This window comes from Seriola dumerili, unplaced genomic scaffold (assembly GCF_002260705.1).
Source record: "Seriola dumerili isolate Sdu_G_001 unplaced genomic scaffold, Sdu_1.0 BDQW01000011.1, whole genome shotgun sequence".
NCBI lineage: Eukaryota > Metazoa > Chordata > Actinopteri > Carangiformes > Carangidae > Seriola > Seriola dumerili.
The window spans coordinates 3,471,685-3,493,584 of record NW_019174266.1 but is presented as its reverse complement, the minus strand read 5'-3'; the positions used below and the strand labels follow the sequence as shown (position 1 = coordinate 3,493,584).

Here is a 21,900-nt window from a genome sequence, read left to right as displayed (position 1 = left end):
AAAGGGTTCCTGGTGTTTGATTCCTCAATATTTAGCTCTCAGAAAGTATGTGTCTCTGCCTCCATCCACTGTGTTCCCTGTATAGTTTATTCAGCTGCTTACCAACTGCACTGATTTAACCCATGCTAATGGCCCTGAGACAAGTCTGCAGCTGACTTTAGAGAACTATGAGCTCGCATGACAACGGGCTCATTAGCAGGTTTTGAAACTCTTAATTGGGTCCTGAAGATGTTGCATGGCTACAAGAAGCGTCACTGGTGGAAATAGAAAGGCATGTAGCCTTATGGCTTATGGCAAGGCTACTTTGAAATGATGACAAACTACTTATGAAAATAGTCGCTCAAGGAGACTGTCAAATTTAAAAATGACCTCTGCACGAAATAAAAGTAAATCCAAAGGAAGATGATACAGGAGGGTGGCAAGGGTCATGCATGGAAGATGGGTGTTTGCATTTAGCTGGTGTTCATAACCAAAAAAACTTAAAACATGAGCAGCAGTAAATGGGGTTCAAATTCCTTGGTAATTGACATTACAAGCAAACAATAAGAAGGAGGTCAAAGGTCAGAGGCATAATTAACTGACAATAAACGTAACATGCAACAGACATCCCTGTGCATCCGGGATCATATGAGACAGAGGTGCATCAGAGCTACAGAGGGAGTTGAACTTTGATGCACATATTGTATGAAAACTTACATAAAAAAGATAATTAATACTCAAATTTTATGAGAGTCAGTTGGTTGTGTTTACTATATAATATAGAGTACATTTACTTGGTTGTCTTGAGTGTCAACGTGGGCTGAATTGTTCTCTTTCAGTCTGAATATTGGAGTATCTTTGGGTGACACTAGAAAAGGGCCACAGTCTAATTTTACACTGAGGGAAATAAGAGCAAACATCCTGACACCGAGCACCTGCTGCCTGCTGTCCCACTCTCACACAAACAGCCTCAGTCTGCTGGAAATCAATCCGAGGACCAAATCCTCTCAGAGCTGCTCTGACCGTCAGCTTAGCCTCGTGTTTCGGAGCGATGATTCTCTTGAATTTTCATTTATGACATATTCACACCGGTTTGGTCAGCAGGATAATCAAATCTAACTGGGTGTTTACTGAAAGTTTGACAATCTCTGACTGACAAGATTATAAAAGCTCCAGTGTAGAAATAACTCCTGTGAAGTGTGGTCGCTGTGAATTGAAACACCCTGAGATGTTTATCTTGTGTAGAGCAAATGTTTAAAGTGAATCGCTGTTGTCAAAGTGACTCCTGCAGTCACAGTGACAAGAAGGCCAGCTGACACATGAGATGTCCCCCTTTTAAGGCTCTGGGGTTGGATATCTGGGAGGCTTCCACTGGTGCAGCTCAAAAGAGGCAAGTATAAGATTAGCCTTGAGATAAAACTGTGCCATGACCTCAATCTATCCACCTTTGCGGAATTCAATTAAACAAAATCGAGGGCCAGCTTTTCATCAATCATCAGGTTGTTATATTACAAATCGGAGCAACACTTACCTGCAGTGGAAACAGGTTTTGCTTGTGTTTTGCTGGACAGGCTGCAAAACAAACAGTGTAAGCGTAAGAAAGGGGGAATAGAGACACTTTATTTATCTACAATTTAAAACAATAAGTGGGAAAAAAAGGCCAAAAAAGGAATACAATTATAATTGAATGTGCTGGTGTGCAGGTTTTTATAATGGCTGACTCATGCTTACATTTACCTGCCATAGCACAAAATTGTGCCGAAGCAGACAACATGGTAAACAGTGCATTGCAAGCCCTTCCTCTCATGGATATATTTTTTGATATGCATCATGCGTTTAAGATTTCAGATCGTGCACGTGCCAGTATCAAATCCTATGCACCCTTTGCAAGTTAGCACCTGGCTAACGGGTCCGGAACACACTGCAGTACCACCAGCTTGTCAATCAACAGACACTGAGTTTGACTGGTTTACCTTCGGCGAGCGGCTGTCGGGACAAACTGCTCTCTGCTTGTTAATCCCGGCTCAGAGTGCCACAGGGCCGTCTCATCCTGAAGTGAACTACAGCCTTAGGGAGCGAGCCACAGTGCCCGTGGCCGCTCCAAAAATAAAACTGTTGCCTTCAGTGTGTGTTGCAGGGGGCAGATGGGGGTTTCCAGGCCACCTGAGCTGGCCGATGTGCAGCCCCTACAGGCAGTCGGCAGCCTCCTCCACCTGAGGGAAGGTGGTCACCTGTGTCGGCTCAGCAGACCGCAGGGGGACAACCAGCATGTGAGGAGGACATGAACCCTTCACATGGCATCGATAATTGTGGGGTCACTGCTTTTTAACCCAGCCCTTCTGTCACACTGTTGTTTGCAATTCCCCCCTTAGTACTGTACCTTTAACTCCCTGCTGCAGCTTCTCACCATACTCAGGCTTCAGGAACTGTGACAAAGCTCTTTTTTGAAAACAGATGTCTTTTAAGCTTCTACAAAAACAGTAATCACAAAACATTTATTATCTCTCAAGTTTGTCTTTTTAGAAGTATTTTTATGTGTGACTATATTGTTAGCTTTCTGTTTTCTTAAAAAAGCGCTGATGATCACTGACAATCAATATTGTTCCATGTTGTTGCAGTGCAGCCTCCGACCACCTGTGGCAGTGTTGTGCAGCACAGAGCAGCAGCACTTCATTCAGTGCAAATTTATGCACCTTGGATTTCTTCCAAAAGCTTGTCAAGAGAGCTGTGTGGGGTGATTGGCCACAATACACATCCCCCCATTAAACTGTTACATAGGCCAGTTGGCTGTTGGTGAACCAGGCCTATCTGAGATGATGAATGACCACCAACAACAGGTTTGAGAGCACTCATGCAAGTGCACTAAGTTCATTTTCTCATATTAAACTTCTGTATATACAGATATACAGACTAATCAAAACTGTATTGATTGATTTTGGTCTCTAGCTAAAAACTAGCTGACAGAGAAACAGCCACCATCCTGCCAGCAGCTTACATAGTCGTGGGATGTAAAATGTTAGCAAACAATTAGCAGTAGCAACAGTTTCTGTCCTGACAAATTTAAGTCCAATATCCAATCCTTTAGCTCTGGTGTGGTCTCAGCAGGCGATAGAATCAGGGCTGTCTGATAGCAGCAGAGGTCTGAACTGTTGTTGTACAGGATGCACTTATCTTCTATGGGTCAGAGAAGTCCAGCTTGGTATCAGCTGCTTCAGTCATGCTTCATCATGAGTGGCTCATTCACCAGCTGTTTTGCTATCAGCTGACTTCTAATGTCCAGTAATGTTCATTCAGCCATTAAAATGTAACACTGGAGCAAGAGACAGGGGTGGGACTAATCTCTCATTCAGGAAATACTGACTGTTCATAACCTTGTGTCATGATTTCAAATGAATCCAAGACTACAGACAATACTGATTGTTGTGAATGCAAAGACAGTGACAGGGATTAATATGTTTGATAAAATGCTGTATAATTTAAAACATTGTGGACTGCTGTTGTTAGCCCTCTAGCCATGCTAGCTCCCACTATTTATGTTTAAAGCTCAATCCATATTTTCCTGTCCCCTCCTGCTTTGGAACACGCTTGTAGATTTTGCCAGATGGATTTTGATCTGACTGCACACTCGCTGGAGAGGACTGTGGATGTGCACATCACAGGACGTTGGTTAGATAAGATTTTGGTTTCATTCAGTCCACCCTTACGCTTTTCAAGTCATGCTTTTCATGTGTGATAAGATACAATCTTTTTTTTTTGTACCAGAAAAGCTTGCAGAGCAATTTTCACTAGTTTTACAACCCTGACTTGTGCCTTTCAGGCTGCAGGTACAACCTCTACCAATCACAAGATGGAGCAGCAGCCTTCAAAAGTATGTGAGCCTGAGAGGCAAAAGCAGGGGCAAAAAAGTCTATAAATAGTTCACTACTTGCAAAGTATAATTAAAAAAAGACCTAGATCAACATATCAACATTTTTATCATCTCCTTTCTTCTTTCCTCTGGATTTGTCACCTGGACAGTTTGAAGATTCTGATTAGAGAAATATTAGTGACTAAATCAAACTGAAACCTTAACGTGGGGGGCACATGTGCCCCCACATCCCCAGTGGAGATTACACCCTTGTGTGATGGTACGTATTTGCTAATACAAATTGGGTAATACACCCACCCAGTCATAGCAAGGCCTGCAGCTGTGTTCAAGGAGGGAGCTACTTCTGTAACGGCCTAAAACTGAGACCCACCACCAGCCAACACCGACTGAATCCAACTGTTGCTGCTCAACTTGAGACCTGATCACTTTGGATGAGCAACAGAAAACCTGAAGGTCCACACAGGCCAAATCTGCATATTTGGACTGATTGCTTAGCAGAGATTTTTTGTTTAGTTATTGTTGGTTTATTGAAAACATAACCAGGCTTGTTAGCTATGAATGAATCTATAAACTGGCGTAGGTTGGCATGTAGTACTTATAGTACCTGCTATTGTCTATTTTCATTTATTTTTAGGATTCTGTTTTTAGTTCTATTATTATTCTATTATTCTGTTCCTCTGAAGTGTACTCTGAGTGCCTGGGTGATTGAATGGCTAGTTGATGAAGTGGCTGACAAACACACACACACACACACACACACACACTTTCCCTCTATTGTCTGGATGCCAAGCTGATGTGTAACTCCCCCTCTCAGCCTTCTATCACTGTAAATTTAGCAACAGAAGCTTCTCAGCTGCTCCTTTCCTAAACCTGAGCCCTCCTCTTCCATCCACAGTATTTCATCCATCTCCTTCTCCAGGGTCATGGCAGCACCCCCCACCACCGCCCACTCCCACCCACCCCTTCTTTTCCCACCTTTTCCAACATAAACATATATACTACACACACACACACACCTCACTCTCATCCCGCAGCCAATAAGGGCCTGATGAGCTCAAGTATCACTATAACACAAGGACTTATTCTCTGAGCAGAGGCTGCAGATTCTTACAGATCTTCATCTTCATCGCCGGAGGAGCTTCTCTTCCCCTCTGAGGTAAGACGGCCGCAGACAGGCGGCAGCCCTGAAATCACTCATCAACACTAAACAAACACTTTTCTGACTACTTGTCTCTTCTTTTAAGCCAAAATCTGCTGGTCCCAGATTTAGTTTCTTGTTGCATTTGTGTGCAGCCTCAGGTGTTGTATGACAGAGAGAAAACCCAGATCATTCCTCAGATCTTTCCTCCAACACTACTGGCTGTAACCTCAGGAGGGACGTTTGAAATAGACGTAGACATGTTCTCCTGCATGTCAAACATGTGTAGTTTATGTTTGAGATGGTTGACAGTCTGGCTGAAGAGCTGGAGTCTAGTTTCCTCAGCTTTGATTTATTCACAGATTAATTAAAATGTCATTTTATGTAATTAAATCTGATGTTTTAATTTAAAAATGACAGCTTCAATTTTATTTTATGCACTTTTGAAGGAAGTAGATCATCATTTGAAATGAAGGAGTAAAACCTGAGAGCTCTGGAGGGAAATAGTTGAATGGTTAAAATCAGCCAGCTGGCTAACACTGTGGCACATTTATAGTAATGCTGATTAACGTGCACTGTCCCTAAATAAATAAATTAAATTAAATGAATGTATCTAAGTAATGAAAAACAAACAACGTATGATCAGATATTGCCAAATAATCCTTCACTTTATTTGATGCTGAAATGCTCCACTCATGGAAGCTTTGAATTTCAGCTATAAAGGGATAATTCTGATGTGATTTAGTTTTTATGTTTTCTTTAATGTTTTTTTTGACTGTTTTTACCTGCCAGAACCACAATTAGATTTTTATATCTAATATTTTAAGACAATTTTTACCAATTTTTTCCCCCATATATCAAACTTGCTGCATTTGCATTGGATGTAAATTGTTTCCTGCAGCATTGCACAATATAAAATCATTTTGGGGATGCTGTGCTTGTGGCTCAAAGATGAGTGGTCGAAATGTACGCCACAGAAAAATCACAATGCATTCAAAGAATCAAACGCTGAAAAGCCTGAAACCACACAGATTTTAATATCTAATTTGTTACACTTTGTTGGTGTATCTTTGGTCTTTGTTTCCTGCATGTTCTGTTTTTGTAAAAGCGATTCTACCCCCTGTGGTTCATGTTAACATGTGAAGATCTGTAGAGACACACGCACGTCAACAGACTTTCACATCCAGGGTCTGGTTCAGGTTTTACAAGAGCAGATGCTGAATTGTCAGATTTCTGGTTCCTTCACAATGTCTGCCATCTCTTTTCTTCTCTTTTCCTCCCCTGTAAGCTCTTGACAGTATGTTGAACTTTAAACTGATACACCCACGTAGGTCGAACTGTAAGCCCGGCCAACATTTTAGAGACATGAGGTTTAGAGATAGCGAGGAGTCACAAGGTCTGTTTACTGTCAGAGGCAAAATACAAATCCTTCATCGGGACTGATGTGATGAGTCTATATATCCATCTCCTATTGGCCTTTAAATCTGCTGATTCTGCCCTCGATTGGCTCAGGATGTGATTTTCCTCTGTGGTGTCACCTGTTTGATCGGTCTTTGAGTTTCAGCACAGAGTTTTGGTTTCAGAAAGACTCAGAAACATTTCTCAGCATTCAGTGCTCTCATACTGAAGAAATGAAGTAACCATCCACTAAATATACAGAGTGCTGAAGTGTCGGTATGTACAGAGCGACTGCTGGACACACAGAGGTGAGATTGCTGTCAGCTGTAAGTCGATCAAAGAGCTCGTTTGTTGGAAGCGGATGCTGATTGGCTGCCTGAGTGCAGAGGATCCTCCCACTGGACCGAGCTGAGGGATTAAAGCAGCTATTTGGACACCGTTCCTCAGCTGATGGGTAGAAATATGATCCAGAACTAATCCTCCAAGTCCTCTGCAGCTGTGCCCACCACTAAGTGTGAAGGAGTCATCCAAAGACACTTTATATATATATATCAAATATGATATATTTGTACATAGAATATACAGTGAGCAGAAATCCTCTTACTATGGCTCCAGTGTGGCTGCTCCTCGCCCCCCCCCCCCCCCCCTCCCTTTGGACATTAATGTGGCAGTGGATGCTGGACTTCAGCAGAGCTTCCACGGTGCCACTTCACAGCTGATTTAGAGGGGTATTTCGTATATGAGACACGAGTTTGGAATTCATTAGAACTGAGAGTCTGTCTCAACTCCAAATACGTACATGGAGGTGAATGATTTTTTGTTTGTGGTGCTCAAGCACAACTGTAAAAGAAAAAACCAAAAACAAACATCATATTCTTACCATAGCAGTGAGTATGTGATTCGAATCTGATGCAAAGATATTGCATGGATATTCATGAGATCGAAGGTTGGTGAGCATATGGATAGGAGGGTCAGAGGTTACAGTGTGTGTGAGCTGCGCGCGAGTGCGTCAGCGCGCGAGTGAAGTGCGAAATGCTCGTGAACAGTCTGATCAGTGCTTGAGGGAAACAGTTAGTGTTGTACTTATAGGGGAGTAGAGAATGAGTGGGTGAGTAGTCAGCGAGGCGCGTTGTGTGTGTAACAATCTCATTTGAAATTTCTAGATGGTTTCATATGGGTTAAATGACTTAAACTATTATCAAAGTAGTTGACATTAATTCTTCTGTCAATGCAGCTAATCAATCCATTGACTAATCATTTCAACCTCAAAATTTGTACTGAGTGCCCTTCAGTAAATAACTTCACCTCTGGGAAGTTAAAAACATCCACCTACCAGCTAAAGCCACTAATTGAAACCATTGTATTGATTCTATAATAATTTTACTATGAGTCTTGTGTCACCTTGAATGTTGCCAGCAAACCAGCAGAAGAACAGCATGTAAACTCCCCGTCGTGAACCCCGAAATTAAATTTTTTATTGCTTTTGTTTCTGTACAAACATAATCCGCATTATATAACTATGTTTAATTAGCTGAAACTTTAAACGTGTTTAATTAGTGAAGGTGTTGTAAGGAAAGGATTTTGTTTCCTCCAGGCAGAGCCATCTTAGCCCTGTTTCCTGGCCTTTATGCTAGCTAACTGTAGCTTTACTGCGGTTCACTCTCACTAGCTCTTGGACAAATAGGATTGCACTTATTCTCTTATATATGTGCAATCTATCGTCCAGTTGTGACACAGTCTGTTGGTAACTTTTACCTTCATGAAAGAAATGGTAAGTTTTCAATAAAAATAAAGTGTGACTGGAGCAGGAGATAAGTTTGTATTTTCTGCCCCAGGAAGACCGATGTGTCTCTGAGGGGATCAAAAACCTAACTACTCTCACTCTACTGTGACTCTACTAATCTTTTCATATCAGCACAGTCCGCTCTGCTGCTATTCAACCCTGTCAATCATCAGTCCTTTGTCTTTCCCTCAGGTAGTGTGAAGTCTGCCCCTGTCACAAATGTCTACACATGAGGAAGTGTAGTTGAACTCCACACTGGTCAGTAACTGTGCAACACACTGTCTGATGTTGTTTGACCTAGATCAAATTAAAACGAAGCTGCTGCAGATGAAGTCAGAAGGATTTTATCTCATGACTTCTGAATGTCTTTTTTTGGTCATTCAGGTATTGAGGGTAAGTTGACACCGTTCAGACGTGTTTTGTTTTCAGAATATTGTAAGTTCTACACAAACAAAGCACAAAACGCATGGACGCCTTATGAGAAAATGGGCCCCTGGGCACAGACATGTAAAAGGCCTTGAAAGACTGAAAACTTTGTGTTTGTGTTGGTCACCTCTTTGTTAGTAGGTTCTGCGTCTCTTTGTTTTGTCTCTTTAGGGTTATTTATGTGTCTTTCTAGTTGTTTTATGTATTGCTTTTTGGGTCATTTTGAGGTCTCCTTTGTTGTCGTTCTTCTGGCTATTTATGGTCATTTCATATTTATTAACGGTCATTATTTGTACGTCTTTTGTAGTCAATTCTGATTTTCTTTTTGCTTGTTTTATGTCTTTTAAGAGTCATTTTTACATGGGCTGTTTTCAGTTTGTTTGTTGATCATTTTTCATTTCTTTCTGTGTCTTTGTATTCATTTTTGTCCTCTTCTGTAGTTGTTTTGTGTCTTTTAGACTATGTTCAAAAAGAAATACTTAACAACTGACCTAATAAGAGGCTCTGGCCCGGCCCACGGCCCCTATTGGGCCATGGGCCCCTACTCGTGCTCAGTCGGGCTGTTCAGTACCCAACATGCATATAATTTCTCTGTTTTCTTTTGCACTTGCAATTTATGACATTACAATGCTTAAAATAAAATATAATTAAATAAAATCTAATCTATTTTTAGAGCATTATTATTTCTATTTAAAATTATATTTTAAGATTCACCTCTCACACATAACTGACTTTGAAAGGCTTTGTGTCACAACAGACTTGAAATGAAAACTTTGACCTGACAAAATAAGAATGCCCTTCTTCCTCCATGCTGTGGTTAACTCACAGTGGTGATTTTGATAAATGCGCGCCATGACATGATTTTCGAGAGCTGCTTGTCTTTCTCTTTTCTCGATTATTGTCGACAGTTTTTTTTTTTTTTAAAATTAATTTAGAAAATATGTCCTCATCGCACTGGTAATAACATATATTATCTTCAATTTATGTTCAACAAATGGTAAGCTTGTCAGCTTCAGAGAAATATTATCATGTAATGAAATTAAATGAAGCACTCGTGTTGTATTTGTTTCTGTTCTCCCATCTCTTTCTGTTCCGACACTGAAGACGAGGAAAGGTAAAGATGATATTTAAGACATTTTTCCACTGCACTAATATATTTTGTCAGGCTGCTTGTTGTCGCCCTTTATTGAAGTGTTTGACTCTGACACCTGCTTCATTATAGCAGGATATGGGCGTAGATGGCAGTGCTGTTTGGTGGTAGATATCACTAGACTCCGCACAAGTCTGCGGCAGATTTAATTCAGTCTTAGCAGGATTTGCTTTTGAGGCAAAGTTGATACTATGAACCCATCATTTTTTTTTATAAGTTGACCGCTCAGTCTCAGTCGACCGTAGAGTCAGGATTGTCTCTTTAATCAATCTGGCAAGTTGCATTATTTGTCACAATATAAAATGCCTTTTTTTGTGGCTGGTGTGCAAGAGCTATTATTACAGAACTTTTTTTCATTTTTTGTGCAGAGAGTAAATTACATCTGTAATTTAAGTGGGAGCCGTAGGTTATTTATGTTGTAATTACTACTGCTGGCGGTAAAGCTACAAGCTGTCAATCCAACACACTCTCCATATAAGGGCGACTTCTTCTGAGTGATGTTTCAATCCACATGGTCAAGACGGAAAAAATGTGATCACGACAGCTTATTCTCAGCTTTTTGGATTTATTTTCTTGCCAATGGTGAACATGTTTACATGGTCATTAATTAAGGTTGCCAATCAATGGCAACTGTCATTAGACCTATTCACACATACGGCCGTTCATTTGTAAACGGAGGTGGAGGGTGGAAGGCTACCTGGATGATTCCCAATGGAACTGAGTTACTTAATTCCAAATATCACCGAGGGACTTTCACTGAAGAGCAAAACCTGACGAAGCAACAAGCACACAACCCGCAGGGGAAATAGCTCTCATACATAATAAATTTTAGAAAAAAAGTTAGGCCAGCTGTAAAAGCTGTAGTTTACTATCTAGCTAGCTACGCAGTCAAGCTGTTGGTTCACTAACTTATAGACTCAATGAGATATTTTTGAGGGTTTGGCTCTTCTGTAGAATCAAGTTACTTAAACATTAAACTATCTATATCAACTAAGAAAAAATAGCATCTACTTTAGAACTTTCAAACACCTACTTTTATTTAAAGTTCAATAACACTCACAGTAAACATTTGAACAAAACTACAAGCCGCCTGGAACCGTAGAACTTGACAGCCTTTCATAGACGCAGTGTGTCGTGCGGCTCACTTCAACATTTAGTTCCATCAAAATAAAATCCATAAACATTTCGACTGAACCATGGGCTAACCACATTATATATAATTTGTTTTATTTTCATAAGTTGAGCAACATGTCAGCAACACTGGTGAAAGTTAGTTTAAGTGTTTTTATTAATTTTGACTTATTACGAATCTCAACTGCCTCAATGTAATTTGCAGGAAAGTTTTCCTTCTGGGAAATAGAAATATATATTTAAACCCAAAATCAATTTAAGTGAAAAATGGCATCGCCAGCAAGCTCATATTTATTAAGACCATAGAGTTATATCGATAGCTTTTTTTTTCACATTGGCTTTTCAAAAGCCATTTTGTTTTCTGGAAATTAACAGCCTCTTGTGTTCTGTGCTCTTCCTGGCTGAACTGTTTAATGCTAAATATAATAAATAATCTTTTATTGCCTGTTACCCTTAGGTTTTGTTAAATTAATTTAGAAAAATAACAGACCAGAAAACTAACCATCTTCAATGATCGCTCAGGATAAATGGGAGACTTCCTCTAGGCGCCATTCCTCTGGTTTGTATTGATTTTTGTGGTTGATGTTCACAAAATGTCAACACAAAACCCACTGCTCTTTCAGTAGTTGTCCAGCTTCAACAGTTAAATTATGGCTTCTGTGGGTGAAAGGTCAGAAGTGATTTTTCTCTCATTCATATCTTGTTTCTTTTCTCTCTGTTCTCACAGTCAGCGCTTATCCCTCGCTCAAACACCCCATTCCTCTCTGTAACTAAAGTAATCTCTCACCTTTTGGTTTTCTAATGGCTCTGGTAAATGTCTTGTGTGTCTTCATTAACGGCTTCTCCACGACACACTCGCCCTCTTCCCCCCGGGGGTTTTTGGTGCATGCTGCGTGCCCGGGCCCAGGAGGAGGTAGTACGAAAGTAGTAAGTAGCCCTGAGGCACCGGAGGCCGCAGGTAGAAGCAAGGCCAGAGGTAGAGCCTGAACCAGAACCAGAGCCAGAGGAGGTGCAGCAGGTGGTTCATGAGGAGGAAGGTATGTGGCATGGGCAGTTTCATTTCAACCCTTTCTGCAGGACTTCAGCACTCCTTGCTTCTAGCATAGTCAAGTCCTGTCAACATCCACGATGCGCTGGCAAAAACATAATCCAGCCTTGACGACAAAGGTATAGGTATGAGTCTTAACAGGACAAAGTTCGGCCAGGACTTTGCTTTTCACATTTCCGTAATAGGTCACTGCAAAGCCTTGTAGCTCTGTGACTTCCAGACTTTGTAAAAGTTTGAACTAAAACTCCAGTTGTTTTACACGAAGTATGTATCAAACCAACGTGAGCAACATAATTGGGCGCAATTTTTTGCTTGATCTTCTCAACCAGCACTTTTTTGAGATGCATTTGTTTTTTATCTTACTAACAGTAAGAGTCCTATAGCTGTTTGCTCTTCTTTCTTGGAGGGAATCCCCTAGATAAGTATTTATGTTGAATTTACCTCAATTGATTTCAGTTTTTAAATTTTCCCAATTAGATATTCAAGTTTTAAAAGTCGATTGTAAAGGAATGATAGAAGAAAATAGAGCAGAAACTCTTCAACCTGCTTGCAGAAAATCTTTGTTTCCTTGACACAGTGAAGGAAATCTGGCCAGTTTGTGGAGATATTTTAAACATTTGTTTCTTGTTCTCTGTCAGATTCTTTTGCATTAACACCTTGCTGCTAGACTAGATGCCTTTCCACCACTCTACCCTAGAGCTACGGCAGGATTTTCTTTTTCTCTGGCTCTAGATAAAAAAGGGAAGAATTGGGATGACTCCAATGACTCACCTGACTTTTTGTTAGGTTTTGATATTTTTTGCAGCTCACTAATCTAGTTTCACTTTAGCTTACCCTTTAGTGCCCTTTCCCACTGGGTTACCCTTCTCTTGCATAACTGCCCAGTACGTACGACAAAAGTTAATCTGGACAGTAAATAGAGCAACAAACTTACGGATTAAAGAGACAAGACCGATAGATTCAACCTAAAGCCCTAGAAGAAGTTTTGCACCCATGTTAAAAATAAGGTCAGTAGCAGTGGTTGCAAAGACAGTCCAGATTAACACTATTTTATCTTATCGCATTCAGATGAGGGTTTCTGTTTCAAAAGTTCCCTATTACATCTGTATTAAAAAAATCAGACCAACCAATCTGTCATTCTGTCACTGACCTGAAAACCAACGGCAAGTTCTGTGAGAGTCTAAACACATATAACATAAAGTTACGTTTGAATAAGGTCGTGTAGTCACTACAAGGTTGGATATAGTTTTTTCAAAAAAATCAAATATTTTGGTGGAAAACAAAATGAACACCATTCATGCTATCAACATTTTGCAAAACTTTTACAGTACAAATGTATAACTCTTGTAATAAATTTCCTCATTGGTGTTTAAGGGAAAGGTAAATTAACTCTGTCTTGTATTACAATTTCTTCAAAACCTACTGAGCAGGGTTGAACCGGTAGACCATCAGGCGCGCACATTTAATTTTTTGTTTTGGCAGTTGTATCAAAAAACTTTCTGAGCTTCCCCAGAAAGGTTGAGGCGTTTCCATTTTTGGATGCCTCCATGGACTTATTCTAGTTGGGGCCCCCCCCGTCAGGTCAAAAATTTTTAAAATTGGCACACAGGATATCTCTTTATTTGCCCTGTGGTATTATTTGGCCAATGAAGCTATTTTGGCTGTGAATTTAAAACAATGAACAAACCTTTTTGATATGAAATAACTCAATTTGCCTTTTCCTTTAAGAGTGCCACTCTCAAAACAAATCTTTAATTTAATAACACCTTCCGCGCTTGCTGAAGAAACTCTTAGAATAAGCAAAATCATCAGTTTGTTCAATTCATGCCAAGTGTCAATGAATAGTTAGCAATTCATCCACAACGCAACACACACCATTTGAGTGTATGACATGTCCTTAATAGTTCTAAACCCACGTGTTTTCAATGTAAAGCCACGGCACTCACACCGCCAAGTTACTGGCCCCTGTTCCAGCATCCACACACGCAATCACAAACATCTCTCCTGTAAAGCAGCAAGCTCTTTTTTCTAATTCCAACTTCACGGATTGCGCTGTGGCTAACGACCCCAGCTAGTGTGTGTGTTGCAAAACCTTTAGAGTCTTGTTCCATGTTGAAGAACCCTAAAGTGCCTTTTGGTGTCCTTTGGACTTCTCCCTTTCTCAAAGAACCCAACATGACACCCCCCTGTTTTTTTTCTGAGTTTCAATGCAGCAAACTCTGGGCTTTGCTTTGTAAAAAAATGGTCCAACTCAGTTATCACATCACATCCACCCCATCAATCAGTCCCGTTAGCCATGACAGGCAGTCACAACAAGAACATTTTGTCATAGTTTCCAGCATTAACTGCTCAGTGTCAGGTGTGTGTTTTGATAAGAACTGTGCATATAATTTTGAAAAAGGGAGAAGAAGAAATCAGCTGGCTTTACATGAATCGAGTGCCTGTCTCATCCGAGGCCATTCTATTCCATTTTTATGTTTCATGTTGCTGTCAGTGAAACCATTTCCCATCATTTGCATTTTTGGCAAGACTCTGTCAGATCTTCAAAAGGCCGATATGCAAGAAAGGATGATGGGTAAATTTCAGTCATGTAAAAGCCATTTTTCCTTCTTCAATCTCCCTTCAAGTCCATGTTTAGCATCTTTTCTCTCGTGTGTGGTACATGAAAGAGTGAGACGATGGAAACTGCTCTACAGCATTTACATTTGGGTTCGTGTTGTGATGGCAAACACAATCATTCTCACCCTATTTAATAAAAAACCCTCCGTGCAGTTTTTTGGTTTGTTAGATGCTGTAAACTGTTTTTACATACAGATTGGAGTCACTGCATGAAGTCCGAAAGAAACTTAAATGACATTTGCTTAATGCTAAAATAAACAGTTTTTCCCTGTTTCAGAAATATAGAGCTCTGTTAGATTTTGTTGGGGCGGTAGGGTTGTGGGTTTTGGGGCCCAAACAGAAAGTAAAACAAAGACATGCAAAAAACAAGCTTTTGGTCCTTAGGTTCTTATTATGGTTCTGGCTTTAGGTAAAGAATTGGTCCCATTTACATATTGGAGTTAGAACATTTTCAGTGTTTGTTTTATTCAGTAAGTCTTTGAGGCATAAAAACATTAATGGGTACCCACAGAAAAATCCATACTAGCAGAGTGACTAACTTGCAAACTTCATGGGGCATATAAACTAAACCAATATTATATAGTAACAATACCAATTGTGTTCGCCACCTTTGGACCATTATTGTAGGGTTAAGGTATAAAAAACGTGAAAAAGCACCCCATAAGCAAAAAAAATAAATATAAAGGCCATAAAAATGTCAAAAATGGCCTTAGTAATTACAAGAAGTAAGGCATTAAAAACCATTACAGTATAGTAAAGGCATGAGAATCTTCAGATAAAGAAAAAACTGCGTAGTAGAGAATGGTTTATAAAAAATGTCAAAAAAAAATAAACTCATAGTTTAATAATGAGGGTATAAAAAATGTCAAAGAATGGTAAAAATGTAAATAGTAAATTAGTAAGGGCATAAAATATTGTGAAAAAAAATCATAGTATAATAAGGCATGAAAAACGTTCACAGCTTAAATAGTAAGGCATGAAACATGTCAAAAAAAAAATGCCATAATAGGAGTAAGGCCCATGAAAAAAAACATCATAGTATATGTAAGGCAATAAAAAAGGCCATAGTATGTAAGGCATAAAAATACGTGGGAAAAAACATCATAGTATATGTAGGCATGAAAACATCAAAAAAAACATTCAATAAGTATAGTGAGGCAATAAAAATGTAAAAATTGCCATAGTAATAGTAAGGATGGAAAAAGTCATAAGTATATGTAAGGCCATGAAACATCAATAGTAATAAGTAAGTGCCATAAAAATGATCAAAAAATGCCATAAGTATAGTAAGCGCATGAAACACACATAAAAACATCTAGTATACGTAAGGCATGAAAAAGACCGTCAAAAAATTTGCCATAAAGTATAGTAAAGGCAATGAAAATCAATAGTGTCATAGTAAGGCATAAAATGGTCAGAAAATGCCATAGTAGATGAGTGTAAAGGCAATGAAAACATATCAGTAATAAAGTAGAAAATAAAAATGTCAAAAAACATCATATGTATAGTAAGGCCATAAAAATGTCAAAAAACAATTGTTCATAATATAGTAAGAGCATAGGAAAAACGTCATAGTATAGTGATGGCACAAAATAAAAAATCAAAAAAAACATCAATAATATAGGTAAGGCATGAAAAACATCCCCAAAAAAAAGGAAAACATCATAGTATCGGTTGTAAGGCAATGAAAATGGGTGTCAAAAAAAAACAATCATAATAATAGTAACGTTTGTCGTGCCAAATTAAAAAATATGTTAAAACATGCCATAGTATATATTAGTATGAAAAACCATCATAGTATAGTAAGGCATAAAATATGTCAAAAAAAATCATAGTATAATGGGAATGTAGGAGCATAAAAATGTCAAAAATTATGCCATAGTATAGTAAAGGCATTGAAACGTCATAGTTAGTAAAGGCATGAAAATGTCAAAAAAAACAGCAGCAGTATAGTAATGGCATTAAAAATAAAAAAAAAAATTTGCCATAGAGGGTATGTAAGGCATGGGAAAAAATCATAGTAATAGTAAGCGAATAAAAAATGTTCAAAAAATATCTAGTATAGTAAAAGGTAATAAAAATGTCCAAAAAAATAGGCCCATTTAGTAAATGGTAAAAGGCAATGAAAAAGTCATAATGTAAATAAGGTAAGGCATAAAAAAATGTCAAAAAACAATCAATAGTATACATTAAGCATGAAAAAACGTCCATAGTATAGTAAAGGCATTAAAAAAATTGTAAAAAAACTGTTCCAATAGTAAAAATAAGTCCATGAAAAACATCATAGTATACGTAAAGCGTAACATGTCAAAAAAAAAATCATAGTATAGTGCACGCGCCAATAAAAAAAACCGTCAAAAAATGCCATAGTATGTAAGCGCATGAAAAAACGTATATGTAGTATGAGTAAGGCATGAAAATGTCAAAAAACAGCATGTATAAGTAGCATATAAAATGTAAAGAAAAAATGCCATAGGTATAGTTAAGTATCATGAAAACGTTTATAGTATAACGTAGGGCATAAAATGTCAAAAAACCATCACATAATGATACGTAAAGGCATGAAAACATCAAAAAAAACATCAAAGTAGTATATGTAGTCATGAAAACAAAATCATATATATAGTAAGGCATAAAAATGTCAAAAAAAAACAAACATCATAAGTAATTATATAAGGCATAAAAAACAGTCAAAAACAACATCATAGTAACTAGTAGGATAAAATGTCAAAAAACCATCAAATAGTATAGTAAGGCATAAAAATGTAAAAAATGCAATGGTATAGATTAAGGCATCGAAAACATCAATAGTAGCAGTGAAGGCGTAAAAAATATCAAAAGGCCCATCATAGTATAGTAGGCAGAATAAAAATGTCAAAAAATGCATAAGTAAAGTAAGGCATGAAAACATTCAATAGTATAGGTAAAGTAAGGGCATAAGAAATGTCCAAAAAACCATCATAGGTATAGTAAAAAGGCCATAAAATGTCAAAAAAATTGGCCATAGTATAGGTAAGGCATGAAAACGTCCTAGTAATAAGTAAGGCATAAAAAATGTTCAAAAAAACATCAGTAGGTATTGTAAAGCGTAAAAATGAATGTCAAAACAGGCAATTCATATAGTATAGTAAGGCAAGATAAAAAAATGTCAAAAAATGCCATAGTATACATAAGGCATAAAAAACGTCATATGTATAAGATAAGGCATAGAATTAAAAATGTCAAAAAATCATCCATAGTATATGAGTAAGGCATAAAAATGTCAAAAAATGCATAGTATAGTAGGCATGAAAAATGTCCAATAGTTATATAAGGGCAAATAAAAATGTCAAAAAAAACATCAATAGTACTAGTAAGTGCATAAAATTCAAAAAAAATGCCATAGTATAGTTAAACGGGATTGAAAAACACCATAGTATAGTAAGGCCATAAAACAATGTCAAAAAAAACATGATGCATAGTAATAGTAAGGCATAAAAATGTCATACAAAACAAACATCATAGTAATAGCAGTAAGTCATTGAAAAATCAGAGATCAAAACATCATAGTATACGTATAGGCATAAAAACGTCAAAAACATCATTGTAGTAAGGCATAAAAATGTCAAGAAAAATTTGTCATAGTATAGTACAGGCGTCAAAATGTAAAAAAACATCATAGTAAAATAGTAAGGCATTAAATGTCAAAAAAAATGCCATAGTAATAGTAAGGCATTGAAAAAACCGATAGTATGGTAAGCATAAAAATGTCAAAAAAAAAACTCAACTAGTATATGTAAGGCTGCATAAAAATGTAAAAAATTGCGATAGTATATATAAAGGCATATGAAAACATTCATAGTACAGTGAAGCGTAAAAATATCAAAAACGAACATCAATAGTATAGTAAGGCATGAAAATGGATCAAAAAAATGCCATTTAGTAAAAGTCAGGCACTAATGAAAACATCATAGTATAGTAAGGGGCATAAAAAATTGTCAAACAACAACATCATAGGTAATAGTAAGGCATAAAAAATGTCAAAAATGCCATAGTATTAGTAAGGCCATAGAAACGTCATAGGTATAGTAACGGCATAAAAAAAAATGTCAAAAAACATCAATAGTATAGTAAAGCGTAAAAATGTCAAAAAGGCAGCGATCATAGTATAAGTAGGCATAAAAAATGTCAAAAAACATCATAGTATAGTAAGGATGAAAATATGTCAAAAAACATCATAGTAATAGTAAGGCAATAAAAAATGTCCTTAAAAATAAATGCCATAGTAATAGTAAGGCTGGAAAACATCAATAGTAATAAATAAGGGCATAAAAATGTCAAAAAAAATCCATCATAGGTATGTAGGCACATAAAGAATGTCAAAAATGCATAGTATAGTAGGCATGAGAGAAATGAGTCATAAGTAATAAGCAATAAAAAATGTCCAAAAACACATACAAATAGGGTATATAAGTAAGGCATAAAAAATGTCAAAAAATGCCGTATAGTATAAAGTAAGGCATGAAAAAACACCATGTAAATCAGTAAGGCATAAAAATGTCAAAAAACATCATATATAGTAAGAGCATAAAACATGTAAAAAATTCAATATTATTAGTAAGGCATTGAAACAAAAATCATAGTATAGTTTTAAGTGGCAATAAAAACATCATAGTATAATAGGCATAAAAATTTGTCAAAATAAAACATCATCAGTAATAGGGTAAGGGGCATGCACAAATGTCAAAGAAAAACATCATAGTAATAGTAGGCATAAGAAAATGTCTTAAAAATGCCGTAGTAATAGTGGAGGCATGTAAAACATCATATAATAATAAGAGCATTTAAAAATGTCAAAAAAAAACATCATGTTAGTATAGTAAGGCATAAAAAAATGTCAAAAAATTTGCCATATGTATAAGCAAGGCTAAAATGTTCATAGTATAATAAGGCAATAAAATGTTCAAAAAACATCATAGTATAGTAAGGCATAAAAATGTCAAAAAAAAATTCCATAAGTAAGGTAAGGCATGAAAACACCAATAGTAATAGTAAGGCATAAAAAAAGTCAAAAACAAAAAACATCTAGTATAGTAGGAATAAAAATGGTAAAAAAAAAATATCATAGTTATGAGTAAGGATGAAAACATCATAGTATACGTAAGGCATAAAAAAAATGTCACTGTATAGTAAGGCATAAAAATGGTCAAAAGAAAACATCATAGTTTAGTAAAACAGGGCATAAAAATTGCCAATAAGTGTAGGGTAGGCAAAGTAAAAATGTCAAAGCATCATTAGTATAGTGAGGCATAAAAACGTCAAAAAATGCCATAGTGTAGTATGGCAATGAAAAACATCATAGTAATAGTAGGTTGGCATGCATAAAAAAATGTTAAAAAAAAAAATGCATAGTATAGGTAAGGCATGAAAATGTCAAGAAACAAATAGTATAGTAAAAGGCAGTATAAAAAATGTCATAAAAAACATCATAGTATTAAAAATTAGGTTAAAAACGGCATGAAAACCATCAAAAAACATCATAGTATGTAAGGCATAAAAAACGTCAAAAAACATCATTGTAAATAGTAAGGCATAATGTCAAAATGTTTCAATAGTAAAGGCCATGAAAACATCAATAGTAATAAAGGGCTGTCAAAAAATGTCAAAAACAGTCATAGTATAGTCAGGCATAAAAATGTCAAAAAATGCCATAGTAAATACGTAAAGGCATGAAAATGTCATAGTAAAGTATAATAAGGCATAAAAATGTCCAAAAAACCATCATAGTATAGTAGGGCATAAAAATTGTCAAAATGCCATAGTATACGTAAGGAATGAAAACAACATAGTATAAGTAAAAAGGCATCAAAAATGTTCAAACAAAAACCATCATAGTAATAGTAAGGCATACAATGTAAAAAAATATCATATTTATAAGTAAGGGCTATGAAAACATCATAGTAATACGTAGGCATAAAAACATCATGTATTATAAGGCAAAATAAAAAAATGTCAAAAACATCATAGTATAGGTCAGGCATGAAAATTTATGGTCAAAAAACATCATAGTATAGTAGGCATAAAAAAAAAATGTCTTAAAATGCAGTAAATTTTTAAATAAGTGAGGCAATGAAAACATTCCCATAGTAAAACACTAATAAGGCAATAGAAAATAGTCAAAAAAACCATCATAGTAAATAGGTAGGCATAAAAAATGTCAAAAAAAATGCCCATAGTATAGCATAGGCACACATAAAAATGTCATAGTATAAATAGGCATAAAAATTGTCAAAAACATCATCTGTATAGTAAGGCATAAAAAAATGTCAAAAATGCCAATAGTATGAGTAAAGGCATGAACAACACCATAGTATATATAAGGCATAAAAAGTCAAAAAACATCAACTGTATAGTAAGGCAATAAAAATGTAAAAAATAAAACCCAACACAAAAAACATAAAATGTAAAAAAGAAGAAGAATATCATATTATAGTAAGGGCATGAAAACATCATAGTAAATATAGGCATAAAAATGTCATAGTTATAGTAAGGCATAAAATGTCAAAAAAACATCCTAGAATAGTAAAGGCATAAAAATGCCATAGTGTAGTTAAGAAGGCATAAAAAATGTCAAAAACATCAATAGTATAGTGAGGGCATAAAAACGTCAAAAAAATTGCCATAGTATACGTATGGCATGAAAACATCATAGTTAGTAAGGCATAAAAAATGTCAAAAAAAATGCCATAGTATACGGTAAGGCATTGAAAACAATCATAGTATAGTAAGGTGTAAAAATGTCAAAACCATCAATAGTTTAGTAGTACGGCATAAATAAAAAAACATCGGTGGGTGACAAAAACATCAATAGAATAAGTAAGACATAAAAATGTCAAAGAAACAAAATAGTTATAAGTAAGGGCATAAAAATGTCATAAAACATCAATAGTATAGTAAGGCATGAAACAAATCACAAAACATCAATAGTATAGTAAGGATAAAAACGTCACAAAAACATAACATTGTATAGGTAAGGCATAAAATGTCCAGAAAAATTGTTCAAATAGTAAAGTAAGGCATGAAAAACCACGATCATAAAGTATAGTAAGGCGTCATGTCAGAAAAAACATCATAGGTATAAGTAAGGCATAAAATGTCAAAAAAAAATGCCATAGTGTATAGTAGGGCATCGAAAAAAATCAAAAAATAAAAACATCAATAGTATAGTGTGGGGCAATAAAATGTCTTAAAAATGGACAATCGTAATAGAAGGCATGAAAAAAACATCATAAGTATAATAAGGCATAAAAATGTCAAAAACATGAATAGTATAAGTAAGGCATGAAAACATCAAAAAAACGCCATCAAATAGTATAGTAGT

At 36.4% G+C, this 21,900-nt stretch overlaps 1 protein-coding gene across 1 annotated transcript in view; it reads left to right on the top strand.

Moving 5' to 3' along the window:
• The first annotated feature begins 4,919 nt into the window (after positions 1–4,919).
• The window catches only part of LOC111223922 (troponin T, fast skeletal muscle isoforms-like), a 42,661-nt gene continuing 25,680 nt past the window's right edge, over positions 4,920–21,900 (top strand). Inside the window, exon 1 of the mRNA XM_022748231.1 lies at positions 4,920–5,003. The gene's annotated coding sequence lies outside the window, so the exon portion shown is untranslated. The remainder of the gene's footprint in view (positions 5,004–21,900) is intronic.